At 38.0% G+C, this 14622-nt stretch overlaps 1 pseudogene; it reads right to left on the bottom strand.

Annotated features, from left to right (window-relative positions):
* The window catches only part of LOC122230299, a 60926-nt pseudogene that overhangs the window by 10208 nt on the left and 36096 nt on the right, over window positions 1-14622 (bottom strand).

Here is a 14622-nt window from a genome sequence, read left to right as displayed (position 1 = left end):
GTTTTGAGGGAGGGTCTGCCAATTTCAGATGAGTAGAGGAGTTTAAATTTAATCAAGTTTGTTTAGCAAGGCTAAACAGTTTGTTTCCCTGACTGGACGTCAAGTAGTTCTGTGGCTCATTAAAAAAGGAAGACAGGTTTTTTCCTGCTTTCTCCTCTAGGGTTTTGATGGTTTCCTGTCTCACATTCAGGTCCTTTATCCATTTTGAGTTTGTTTTTGTGAATGGTATAAGAAAGTGGTCTAGTTTCATTCTTCTGCATGTTGCTGTCCAGTTCTCCCAGCACCATTTGTTAAAGAGACTGTCTTTTTTCTATTGGATGTTCTTTCCTGCTTTGTCAAAGATTAGTTGGTCATACTTTTGTGGGTCTAGTTCTGGGGTTTCTGTTCTATTCCATTGGTCTCTGTGTCTGTTTTTGTGCCAATACCATGTTGTCTTGATGATTACAGCTTTGTAGTAGGGGCTAAAATCTGGGATTATGATGCCTCCCACTTTGGTCTTCTTCTTCAATATTGCTTTGGCTATTCGGGGTCTTTTGTGGTTCCATACAAATTTTAGGATTGCTTGTTCTAGCTTCAAGAAGAATGCTGGTGCAATTTTGATTGGGATTGCATTGAATGTGCAGATAGCTTTGGGTAGTATTGATATTTTAACAGTATTTATTCTTCCAATCCATGAGCACGGAATGTTTTTCCATTTCTTTATATCTTCTTCAATTTACTTCATAAGCTTTCTATAGTTTTCAGCATACAGATCTTTTACATCTTTGATTAGGTTTATTAAATTTTATGCTTCTTGGTGCAGTTGTGAATGGGATCAGTTTCTTTATTTGTCTTTCTGTTGCTTCATTATTAGTGTATAAGAATGCAACTGATTTCTGTACATTGATTTTGTATCCTGCGACTTTGCTGAATTCATGTATCAGTTCTAGCAGACTTTTGGTGGAAAAAACCTCTCTAACCTCAGCCGCAGCAATTTCTTACTTGACACATCCCCAAGGGCAAGGGAATTAAAAGCAAAAATGAACTATTGGGACTTCATGAAGATAAAAAGCTTCTGCACAGCAAAGGAAACAATCAACAAAACTAAAAGGCAACCAACGGAATGGGAAAAGATATTTGCAAATGACATATCAGACAAAGGGCTAGTATCCAAAATCTATAAAGAGCTCACCAAACTCCACACCTGAAAAACAAATAACCCAGTGAAGAAATGGGCAGAAAACATGAATAGACACTTCTCTAAAGAAGACATCCAGATGGCCAACAGGCACATGAAAAGATGCTCAACGTCGCTCCTCATCAGGGAAATACAAATCAAAACCACACTCAGATATCACCTCACACCAGTCAGAGTGGCCAAAATGAACAAATCAGGAGACTATAGATGCTGGAGAGGATGTGGAGAAACAGGAACCCTCTTGCACTGTTGGTGGGAATGCAAAGTGGTGCAGCCACTCTGGAAAACAGTGTGGAGGTTCCTCAAAAAATTAAAAATAGACCTACCCTATGACCCAGCAATAGCACTGCTAGGAATTTACCCATGGGATACAGGAGTACTGATGCATAGGGGCATATGTACCCCAATGTTTATAGCAGCACTCTCAACAATAGCCAAATTATGGAAAAAGCCTAAATGTCCATCAGCTGACGAATGGATAAAGAAATTGTGGTTTATATACACAATGGAATACTACGTGGCAATGAAAAAGAGTGAAATATGGCCCTTTGTAGCAACGTGGATGGAACTGGAGAGTGTTAAGTGAAACAAGCCATACAGAGAAAGACAGATACCATATGTTTTCACTCTTATGTGGATCTTGAGAAACTTAACAGAAGTCTATGGGGGGGGGGAAGAAAAAAAAAGAGGTTAGAGAGGGAGAGAGCCAAAGCATAAGAGACTGTTAAAAACTGAGAACAAACTGAGGGTTGATGAGGGGGGGGGGGTCGGTGGGTGATGGGTATTGAGGAGGGCACCTTTTGGGATGAGCACTGGGTGTTGTATGGAAACCAATTTGACAATAAATTTCACATTAAAGAAATAATAAATAAATAAATAAATAAATAAATAAATAAATAAGGAAGATACAGGGTGCCTGGGTGGCTCAGTTGGTTAGGTGTTCGACTTCCGCTCAGGTCATGGTCTTGCAGTTTGTGGGTTTGAGCCCCACATTGGGCTCTGTGCTGACAGCTCAGAGCCTGGAGCCTGCTTTGGATTCTGTGTCTTCCTCTCTGCCCCTACCCCTTCTCTCTCTCAAAAACAAATAAACATTAAAAAATAAAACAAAAAAGGAAGACACGAGTAGGGTAGGAGTAGATTTTATTATAAATACACAAGTGTCAGACAAGCGTATCTATATAGAAAACATATTTGTTTCATCAAAGTACAAAATTCCTTAAAATGTTAAGCAGGATACAATTTCATTGAGACTTTTATTCAGGAGTAATAGATATAAAAGTACTTAACCAAATCAGTTCAAGTTCGTTTTGCCATTTGCACATGGAATTCATTCATAGTAAGGTGATTGTGCAGTAATTACATAAAATGTAAAACCTTCCATTTAGATAGATAGATATATGGAATTTTAATTACTACCAGCTAGACTGAGATGCTTCTCTGGTTCAGGGAGTTAAGAAATCAGTGGGATGCTATTTATGTTCTTCAGAACATACGATGCAATCGTGTTTTTCTATTATCTATTGCTCTTGGAAGCAATTAGTTCCAGGAGCTATGCAGTTTGTGGAAAAAAATTAAAATGCTCCCACCTATTCCTAATTAAGATTAAGAGAATTCTTTGTCATGTTGAGTGTATTTAGGCATAAAATTACAATCATTTGACATTAAATTCTCATTACTATATTCCCCCAGAGTGATTTTTTCCACAGATATTTGTTGAAATGCTGACTGATAACAATCTCCTTTAAATGCCATTCCCTTGCCTACTTCTTCTTATTGCCTCTGCTTTCATTTCTCCCATTCCCAACACCCAACCTCTTCTCTTCCCTTGCCTACTTTTCCTGATTTCCTCTGCTTTCATTTTTCCCAACACCAACACCCAACCTCTCTCTTCTCTGTTATGAACTTTGAAATCCATGCAAGAAGAAAGTGAAAACACAAAGAAGCACAGAATTATTTCCCCACTGGCTTATGTAAGTTGAAAAACTATGACAAAAAAAAGTTGGTGAAATCACTCTCACACTGGACAGATTTCTGAGAGTCCCATTCAGGAGTCAGGAAGCCGCAAGGGCAGCAGGAACCAGCAGGTGCAACGCCATGTGGTAAGGGGTCTGGGCAGTTAACTAGGCAGCTGCCCTGTGAGGCGACCCCACAGCGGGAATGTGTGAAAGGACCCAGTGGGATGGACCTGCCCAGCCTCCAACCTGCAGTTCAGGTAGGCATTGAAGCCTATAAGTGCAGCAGAAGGCCTCCAGAGCGGCTGAGGCCAGCTGCCTGACAATGTCCTGAGAACTTGCTTCTTTCTGCCGGAGACAATTGCTCCTGAACTTTTCTGCCCTTTGCTCTCAGAAAAGCTGACATGCACAAGCCTGGACAACGGAGTCTAAAAGGAGGCATGCTAGCTTCATTGTCTCTTTTAAAAGTCCCTTCTGAAGGAAGTCAGTCCACAATATCATTGTAGTTCCCTCTAGAACTGTACTGCGAGGTCAGCACTGCAAACGAGTCCTGCCTCAGAGACGCGAGAAAAAGATAAGAATATTTGACTTCCAACCTCCTGGTGATTTTCATTAAAAGATAATTCTACCTCAATCTATTTTCAGCCTGGGTTTTTATAACACAATAATAAAAGGGGCAGTGTGAAAAAGACTTTATTTTATCTACCACATTTTTCCAACTGCTCGTTCTCAGTCTATAAATGCATTTAGCAAGTCTAAAGGCAATTGGAAAGCGTGTAGCATGTGGTAGGTTTGCAGGCAGGTGAAATATTGCTCAATCGAGATAGAAAATTCAAGATCCAACTCTCCCAGAGAGATTTTTTGTTCATTTCTGAGAAGACAGCAAAAGTCAACTTATTCTCCATCTGGGTCCCTTCATGTGAAGTGACAACATGATCAAGAGCAGCATTGTGTGAAAACACAATAAGCAGCAGAATGTCACCTACCATTTCAAAGCTATATTTCATTGTACCTGAGGATCTGAGATCCTGAATAGGTGATTCAGTAAGAAGAACCCACCCTTGATGGGGAAGTGTCTCTGAGCACACTGTTCAGTGATGCTTTGGGGGGTAGACTAGTTCTTGCAGGAGGTCTTTCTGCTGCAAGCAGTCAGGTCAGATAGGATATAATCATATGGGAATGGTGTGATTCTGTTGGGATAACCAATGGGCCACCCATCCTCTGGGATCACCTATAAAAACTCACAGGATTTAAAAAATAACTTATTTCTCAGGGCGCCTGGGTGGCTCAGTTGGTTAAGTTTCTGACATCTGCTCTGGTCATGATCTCATGGTTCGTGAGTTCATCCCTGCGTTGGGCTCTGTGCTGGCAGCTCAGAGCCTGGAGCCTGCTTAGGATTCTGTGTCTCCCTCTCTCTGCCCTACCCCTGCTCACAGTCTGTGTCTCTGTCTCTCTCTCTCAAAAATAAATAAACAGTAAAAAAAAAAAATTTTTAATAAAAAATTATTTGTTTCTAAAATTTTAAAAGACATGGGTTGCCTGGGTGGCTCAGTTAATTGTCTGACTTCAGTTCAGGTCATGATCTCATGGTTCATGAGTTCAAGCCCTGTGTCAGGCTCTGTGCTGACAGCTCAGAACCTGGAGCATGCTTGAGATTCTGTGTCTCCCTCTCTCTCTCTGCTCCTCCCCAGCTCACGCTCTGTCTCTCAAAAATAAATAAACACTAAAAAAATTTTTTAAAGATGTTAACATGTAGGTAATGTGAACGAGGATTAAAATAATGTGCAGTGGGATATTAGATTCCAATTAAATAAATCTTTGTTGTAACGGTCATGGTATCAATATCTCTTCAATATGGATAGCCTCAAAGGCAGTGATTAACATTTTGTTTCAGGCCTAAGGGGCCTACCTGCCTTGTCATTTTGGTTTCACATAATGTTCCTCTATTTTCCATGAATTTTGAACTATTTTTTCGTTTCCACTTTCCTTGTTCCACGACTTCAATACTCAAAAAGCAAAAGACATTTTCTCAGTACTCATTTATATAGTAAGTTCTTAATAAGCTTTAAGTAACAAGTCTATTAGACGCTTATTATTTTTAAGAGGATAGATTTTCTCTAAATGGCCACTCTTGGTGGTACTCAGTGCCAGAATCTTGTGGTCCAGGCCACAGGGAAGAGCATCAGAGTGTTTCTATTAAAGCTATGGCAGGAAGTGAGACCATGACAGGCTAAATCTTACACAACAGGGACAGAGCAAGTCAAATTGACAGCTGATATCAAATTTAAAAAATTTTAATTAGCATTTCTGCGGTGTTAGTGACTTCACAGACCAACACCACAGAAATAAAAATGATTATAAGAGAATATTATGAAAAACCACATGCCAACAAACTGGACAACATAGAAGAAATAGATAAGTTCTTACAAGCATATAAACTACCAAAACTGAAATAGCAAGAAATAGAAAAACTGAGAAGACCAATAACCAACAAAGAAATTGAATCAATAATTAGAAAAAAAAAAAAACCTCCCAAAAAACAAAGTCCAGGGCTAGATGACTTCACAGGTGAATCCTACCAAACATTTAAAGAAGAGTTAACACTCATTCTTCTCAAATTATTACAAAAAAAAAAAAAATAGAAAAGGAAGGAAAACTTCCAAGTTCATTCTATGAGGCCAGCATTACCTTGATTCCCAAACTAGATAAAGATTGCACTGAAAGAGAACTACAGCTAGTATCCCTGATGAACATGGATGCAAAAGTTCTCAATAAAATACTAGCAAACCAGATCCAAAAATACATTAAGAGAGTCATTCACCATGATCAAGTGGGATTTATTGCTGGAATGCAAGGGTGGTTGAATATTTGCAAATCAACCAATGTAATACATCACATTAATAAAAGAAAGGATAAGAACCATATGATAATTTTAATAGATGCAGAAAAAACATTTGACAAAGTACAACATCCATTCATGGTAAAAACCCTCAACAAAGTAGGTTTACAGGGAACATACCTCAGTATAAAAAAGGCCATATATAAAAAACCCACAGCTCCCTCAATGGGGAAACTGAGAGCTTTTCCTCTATAATCAGGAACAATACAGGGATGTCCACTCTCGCCACTGTTATCCAACATAGTACTAGAAGTCCTAGCAACAGCATTCAGACAACAAAAAGAAATAAAACGCATCCAATTTGGCAAGGAAGAAGTCAAACTTTTACCATTCAAAAATGACAAGATATTGTATGTAGAAAACCCTAAATTTTCCACCAAGAAAAATGCCAGAAAAGATACATGAATTCAGCAGAGTTGTACGATATAAAATCAACATAAAGAAATCTGTTGTATTTCTATGCACCAATAATGAAACTTCAGAAAGAGAAATAAAGGAATCAATTCTATCTACAATTGCACCCAAAACAATAAGATATCTATGAATACACCTAACCAAAGAGGTGAAAGACCTATGTTCTGAACTATACAACACTGAAGACAGAAACCAAAGATGACACAAAGAAATGAAAAGACATTCTATGCTCATAGATTAGAAGAACAAATATTGTTAAAATGTTTATACTACCCAAAGCAATATACAGATTTAATGACATCTCTATCAAAATACCACCAGCATTTTTCACAGAACTATAACAAACAATCCTAAAATTTGTTTGAAACCACAAAAGACCCTGAATAGTGAAAGCAACCGTGAAAAAGAAAAACAAAGCTGGAAGAATCACAAGTCTGGACCTCAAGCTATATTACAAAGCTGTAGTGATCAAAAAAATATGATACTGGAACAAAAACTGACACATAGATCAAAGGAAAAGAATAGAAAACTCAGAAGTGAACCTATTACTATACGGTCAATTAATCTTCAACAAAGCTGGACAAAATATCCGCCCCCCAAAAAGACTCTTTTCAACAAATGGTGCTGGGAAAACTGGACAGCAACATGTAGAAGAATGAAACTGGACCACTTTCTTACACCATACACAAAAATAAATTCAAAATGGATGGAAGACCTAAATATGAGACAGGAAACCATAAAAATACTAGAGGAGAGCCGAAGCAGTAACTTCTTTGATACTGGCCATAGCAACTTCTTTATATATGTCTCCTGAGACAAAAATAAACTATTGGAACTTCATTAAGATAAAAAGTTTCTGTATAGCAAAGGAGAAAAATCAGCAAAACTAAAAGGCAGCCTAAAGAATGGGAGAAGATATTTGCAAATGACATATCTGATAAAGGGGTGAGCACTGGGTGTTGTATGGAAACCAATTTGACAATAAATTATATATAAAAAATTAAGTGAATGAAACTGAGGCCTATAAAAAATCTATAAAGAACTTACCAAACTAACACCCCAAAAATGAATAATCCAATTAAAAAATGAGCAGAAAACATGAATAGACATCTTTTCCAAAGGAGATATACAGATGGCCAAGAGACACATGAGAAGAGGCTTCATATCACTCATCATCAGAGAAATACAAATCAAAACTACTATAAGATATCACCTCACACCTGTCAGAATGGCACACAAGAAATAACAGGTGTTAGTGAGGATGTGGAAAAAGGGAAACCCTCTTGTCCTGTTGGTGGCAATGCAAACTGGTGCAGCCACTCTGGAAAACAGTATGGACAGTCCTGAAAAAGTTAAAAATAGAAATACCCTACAATCCAGCAATTGCACTACTAGGTATTTATTCAAATATAAATATACATTGTACTATTACTCAGCCATCAAAAAGAATGAAATCTTGCCATTTGCAACCACATGATAGAGCTAGAAAGTATTATGCTAAGAAAAATAAGTCAGTCAGTGAAAGACAAATGCCATATGATTCACTCATATGTGTAATTTAAGATATGAAATAAACAAACAAAGGGGGAAAAAGAGGGAGGCAAGCCAAGAAACAGACTTTTAACTATAGAGCACACACCGATGGTTACTGGAGGAGTGGGGAACACACTTGTGTTGAGCACAGGGTGATGTATGGAAGTGTTGAATCACTATATCGTACACCTGAAACTAATATTACACTGTGTGTTAACTAACTTGAATTTAAATAAAAACTTAAAAAAAATGTAATTTGCAGAAATCTACCTCTCCATGGAGAAGACCATTGAGATGAGAGGATTATATTCATTTTTTGTTTCCAAATCTGAATCAATTTTAGACTTGCTGAATATCAGCCACATGCAGGATGCCCTGACTGTGGGCAGGCCACAGTCCTCAGCTCTTTTCTTGCCATTACCCTCCCCTTGTCAGGCACCTCCTCACTCCCATAGTGGCAGTGGTCCCTTTACACTAGCACCTTTCAGCGAGCTTTCAACCCAGACCGTCTCCTGCTTCCAAATTCAGATAGACAAGCAGCTTATTGGTGAGTTTAACCTACTTAAGCTAAACATTTCCCCCCGTTTCTACCCATTTTACTCTTCTGAGTTTCCCACCTTAACAAGTGGTATCATCATCCACTTAGTTACTAAGGCCAAAACGTAGTCATCTATTTCCTACAAATAACCAAATATCATTACTTATAATGGCTAAATACCTCTTGAATACAGAGATTTCTTTCCAATCCCTTTGCTGATATAATATTCTGAGATGCTACAATACTACTAAAAGTAGTTTGTGCTGGTCTCCATGCCTCTATTACTCCATTTGCACACAGAAGCTGATTCAGAGACAAAACCAATGATATCCACCCCTTGTTTGTAAAGCCATCAACCTTCTGACAAATTCAAGACTCCTTAACCTCTGTTTCAAAGTCCTCCTTTTTTTGTCCCATGTACCTTCCCCATCTCACTCAGAAATCCATGCACCAATCTCTGATATTTAAGCCTAAACAGAGACAAAAGTTCAGTCTCACTTCCACATACTATTTATTTTCTTTCTACATGTCAACCCTCATCCCCTTAATTTGACATAGTCTTGCTCATCACTTAAAACTCAGTTTATTTTTTTTTCAGTTTTTATTTAAATTCTGCTTAGTTAAAATATAGTGTAATATTGCTTTCAAGAATAGAATTTACTGATTCATCACTTACATATAACAGTCAGTGCTCAATACCCCAAGTGTCCTTCTTAATTCCCATCACCCATTTAGCTCATCCCTCACCCACTTCTCCATCAACCCTGTTTGTTCTCTATAGTTAAGAGTCCCTTATGGTTTGCTTCCCTCTCTTTTTTCCCCCACCCCATGTTCATATGTTTTGTTACTTAAATTCCACATATGAGTGAAATCATATGGTATCTGTCTTTCTCTGTCTGACTTATTTCACTTAGCATAATACACTCCATTTCCATCCAAGTCATTGCAAATGGCAAGACTTCATTCTTTTGATGGCTGAGTAATATTCCATTGTGTGTGTGGGTGTGTGTACACCCCCCCCACACACACACGCACCCCACCTCTTCTTTATCCATTCATCAGTTGATAGACATTTGGGCTATTTCCATACTTTAGCTACTGTTGATAGTGCTGCTATAAACATCAGGATGCATGTGCCCCTTTGAATCAGTATTTTTGTATCCTTTAGGTAAATACCTAGTAGTGAAATTTCTGGATTGTGGGATAGTTCCATTTTTAATTTTTTGAGGAAACTCCATCATGTCTTCCAGAGTGGCTGCACCAGTTTGTGTTCCCACCAAGAGTTAAGAGGGTGCCTCTATCTCCACATCTTTGCCAACATCTGTTGTTGCCTATGTTGTTACTCTCAGCCATTCTGAAAGGTGTGAGGTGATATCTCACCATTATTTTGATTTGTATTTCCCTGAGGATGAGTGATGTTGAGTGTCTGTTAACGATCTGAATGTCTCCTTTGGAAAAATGCCTATTCATGTCTTCAGCTCATTACTTAACTGGCTTATTTGGTTTTTTGGGTGTTGAGTTTGATAAGTTCTTTATAGATTTTAGATACCAACCCTTTATCAGGTATGTCATTTACAAATATCTTCTCCCATTCTGTAGGCTGCCTTTTAGTTTTGTTGATTGTTTCTTTTACTGTACAGAACTTTTTATCTTGATGAAGTTCCAATAGTCCATTTTTGCTTGACTTTCCCTTGCCTCCAGAGATGTGTCTAATAAGAAGTTGCTAATGCTGAGATCAAAGAGGTTGCTGACTGTGTTTTCCTCAAGGATTTTGATAGTTTCCTGTCTCACATTTCAGTCTTCCATCCATTTTGAATTTATTTTTGAGTAGGGTGTAAGGAAGTGGTCCAGTTTCATTCTTCTGCATGTTGCTGTTCAGTTTTCCCAAACCCATTTGCTGAAAGACTGTCTTTTCTCCATTGAATATTCTGTCTTGCTTTGTTGAAGATTATTAATTTATCATGTAGTGTGGGTCCATTTCTGGGTTTTCTATTCTGTTCCACTGATCCAAGTGTCTATTTTTGCGCCAGTACTCTACTGTCTTCATGACTATCACTTTGTAACATAGCTTGAAGTTTGGGATTGTAATGACTCCAGCCGTTTTTCTTTTTCAAGATTTCTTTCGCTGAGCATGGTTTTTTTGTGGTTCCATACAAATTTTAGGAGTGTTTGTTATAGTTCCATGAAGAATGCTGGTGGTATTTTAATAAGGATGGTCTTAAATCTGTAGATTGCTTTGGGTAGTATAAACATTTAACAATATTTGTGCTTCCAATTCATAAGCATGGAATGTTTTTCCATTTGTCTGTGTCATTTTCAATTGATTTCATAAGTGTTCTATAGTTTTCAGCATACAGGTCTTTTACCTCTTAGCTTTGGTTAGGTTTTCCTAGGTATCATATTATTTTTCGTATAATTGTAAATGGAATTGATTCCTTGATTTCTCTTTATGCTGCTTCATTATTGGTGTACAGAAATACAACAGATTTCTGTACATTTATTTTATATCCTATGACTTTACTGAATCTGTGTATCAGTTCTAGAATTTTTTTGGTGAAGTCTTTAGGGTTTCCTATATAGAGTATCATGTAATTTTTGAATAATGAAAATTTGACTTCTTCCTTGACATTTTAGATGCCTTGTTTTTCTCTTTGTTGTCTGATTGCTGAGATTAGAATTTCCAGTACTATGTTAAATAATGATGGTGAGAGAGGACAGCACTTGTCTTGTTCCTGACCATAGAGGGAAAGTTCTCAATTTTTCCCATTGAGGATGATATTAGCTGTGGTATATGGCTTTTGTGACTTTGAGGTACATTCCCTCCTTCCCTACTTGTTGAGAGTTTTTGCCAAGAAAGGATACTGTATTTTGTCCAATGCTTTTTCTGCAAGTATTGAGAGGATGATATGGTTCTTATCCTTTCTTTTATTAATGTGATATATGACCTTGATTGATTTGTGAATATTGAACCACCCATGCAGTTCAGGAATAAATCCCACTTAATCATGCTGTTTAATGTACTGTTGGATTCCACTTGCTAGTATTTTGTTGATAATTTTTGCATCCATGTTTATAAGGGATATAAGCCTATAGATGATATTTTTTTTTCTAAAAAAAAAATTAGTGTCTATTTATTTCAGAGAGAGAGAGACAGACAGACAGACAGAGCATGAGCAGTGGATGGGTAGAGAGAGAGGGAAACACAGAATCCGAATCAGGCTCCAGGTTCTGAGCTGTCAGCACAGAGCCTGGCGTGGGTCTCGAACACACAAACTGTAAGATCATGACCTGAGTCAAATCGGATGCTTAACCAACTGAGCCACCCATGCACCCCATATTCTCTTTTTTAGTGTGGTTTTTGTCTGTTTGGAATCAAGGTAATGCTGGCCTTTTAAAACTCACTTTAAATATCACTCTCACTTTCTATCTCCTATAATATAAGCCTTTAGTGTATTTTTTTGAGCTAATAATAGGCAATTAACACAAAACCCACTTTTTTTTCTATGAAAACCATAGCCAAATACAACTTTTAAATCATCCTTACATTATTTTTTAAGATAAAGGAACATAATTTCTCTTACTCTGTGCTAGGTATACTTCCAAGGATTATACATAAACACCTTTATGTAGTCATTATTTGTCTTTAGTGTTAATATCATCTCATTTTGCTGATGAGGAATCTCAGGCTACATTAGTGATGAGTGAAGCCGGAACTCAAAGTTAGGAAATTTGGCTTCTGTGGTCACACTAGTTCACGAGTTAGCTGTGCTTACGCAGACAAGCCTTCTTACAAAATAGCTTAAAGGAAAGGACAGTAGTTAGGGCTGCAAAAGCCAAGGTCACTCTGAGAGACAAATAACTGTAGGAGGTTGAGAATCAGCAAAAACTCATAGATGATGATTAAGCGGGAACCCTGCCTGCTAGGTTACCAGGAGCTCAGACTGGGTCTTGATCTCTGAGGTGGCCTTGGCTTCCCATTCCAACTTTTAGGTGTCCTGGGTTAATATTGGTTATAGCAGTACACATTACTTTTGCCATGGGAGTTTAGCAACTTCTCAGCAGTACTGGCCATGTCTGAGGGGCATTGTTAATATGGCTAGAACCAGATTCCCTACAGACACCAAGGAGTCCACTCCCCCTAACCTTCACCCTGACACTCATTTTCAATCAAGAAATGGCCTTCTTTGAGCCGCTTCTCCTCCAAAATAGCAAACTAAAGTATAAAAGAAACACAAATGCATTAATAACACCTGGCCAAGACAGAATTACTGACAACTCCAGGCAAACATATCTCCCAAATACACTGAACAATTTAGATATATTAGTGATGCATATACATAGCCCAGACATGTAGATCACTTTGGACAGACAGACAATAATGACAGACAGACAGCATAAGCATACCAACTGTTTTGGACACTCTAACTACTTTTTTTTTTTTTGTAATATAACATAATATCTGGTCTTGAAGCATGGATTGTTTGGCCATCAAGCCTATGCTGAACTTCCTAGACAGATTCAAAGTTCCAGATATATCAACTATTTGGGGCTAGTATATACCCCCTACCTGGGCTTAGCACCTAGATTGACACCATTCGCTCTGTCCCAGCTGCCCATGGGCAATGGGTTCAGGAGGAGGAGCTTAGGTCATTCAGAATATCTAGGAGGCAATAGCATACCTTCGTATTTTCTCCAAGTTAAACAGTTGTGGTTTTTCTTGAACATTTGAGCCATTGAAGCCCACTACTTTCTAATTAATCTCAGAAAAGCTATGTCTATTACCTCACAAATATAAACACCTATTTACGTAATCACTTCCAAACCGAGTCTGTGAATTCCTCTACTGCTAAACACATCATCTATCTGAACTTTATATTTAAAGGATGAGAGCCCCTTGGTTGTTTAGTCGGTTAAACCTCCGATTCTTTTCTTTTTTTAAATGTTTGTTTATTTTTGAGAGAGACAGAGAGAGACAGAGAGAGACAGAGAGAGAGAATAAGTGGGGGAGGGGCAGAGAGAGGGGGGGCAGAGAATCTGAAGTGGGCTCTCTGCTGACAGCAGTGAGCCCAATGTGGGGCTCAAACTCACAAACCTGTCAGTTCACGATCTGAGTGTAAGTCAGTCACTCAATTGACTGAGCCACCCAGGTGCCCCTAAGTCTCCGATTCTTGATTTTAGCCTAGGTCATGATCTCAGTTCATGAATTCTGAGCCCCACGTTGGGCTCTGTGCTAACAGCATGGAGCCTGCTTGGGATTCTCTCTTTATCCCACTCTTTGCCCCTCCCCTGCTCATGCTCACTCGTTCTCTCAAAATATATAAATAAACCTTTAAAAAATATTTAAAGGGTGTATAAAAACTGGCTGCAGCTTTGGGTAATTTTACAAGGATATTCCTTTGAAAGAAAATATTTATATATTCTAAAACCTAAATATCTTGAACAACTATGTTACATTTTCAAGATTCCAATAACTAGACTCATAAAGTCTTATATCTAATGAAAACTATTAACAGTGTTAAAAAATAGAGTATATTCATAGCTTGTTAATAATTATTAATATTGGGGCGCCTGGGTGGCTCAGTCGGTTAAGTGGCCGACTTCAGCTCAGGTCATGATCTCGCGGTCCGTGAGTTCAAGCCCCGCCTCGGGCTCTGTGCTGACAGCTCAGAGCCTGGAGCCTGTTTCAGATTCTGTGTCTCCCTCTCTCTGACCCTCCCCCGTTCATGCTCTGTCTCTCTCTGTCCCAAAAATAAATAAACGTTAAAAAAAATTAATAAAAAAAATTATTAATATCTGTTGAAACAGAATATTTTATGCTGGAGACAGGTATTTATTTGCTAAATCTGGTATGTCAGCACTGTATTCCTAGGTCTTCATGTTTTACCAGGTATATAATCAACAAAAACATTTGTTAATGAATGAATCAAGCAACCGTTCCAATCTCAAGGAGTTTCTATACCAGATAGGATTATGAAAGAATGGAAATACACAATAATGTCATATTAGTAACACTAATATGTTAGAGAAAAGTCTGAACATTGAAGGAAGTGGTACTACAGATAAGAATGGATTTTAAGTCACATAACCTGATTTCAAAGCCTTGCTCTAT

The sequence above is a fragment of the Panthera leo genome, chromosome A1 (genome assembly GCF_018350215.1).
Source record: "Panthera leo isolate Ple1 chromosome A1, P.leo_Ple1_pat1.1, whole genome shotgun sequence".
In the NCBI taxonomy this organism is placed as follows: Eukaryota; Metazoa; Chordata; class Mammalia; order Carnivora; family Felidae; genus Panthera; species Panthera leo.
This window is presented reverse-complemented; position numbering and strand designations above follow the sequence as displayed.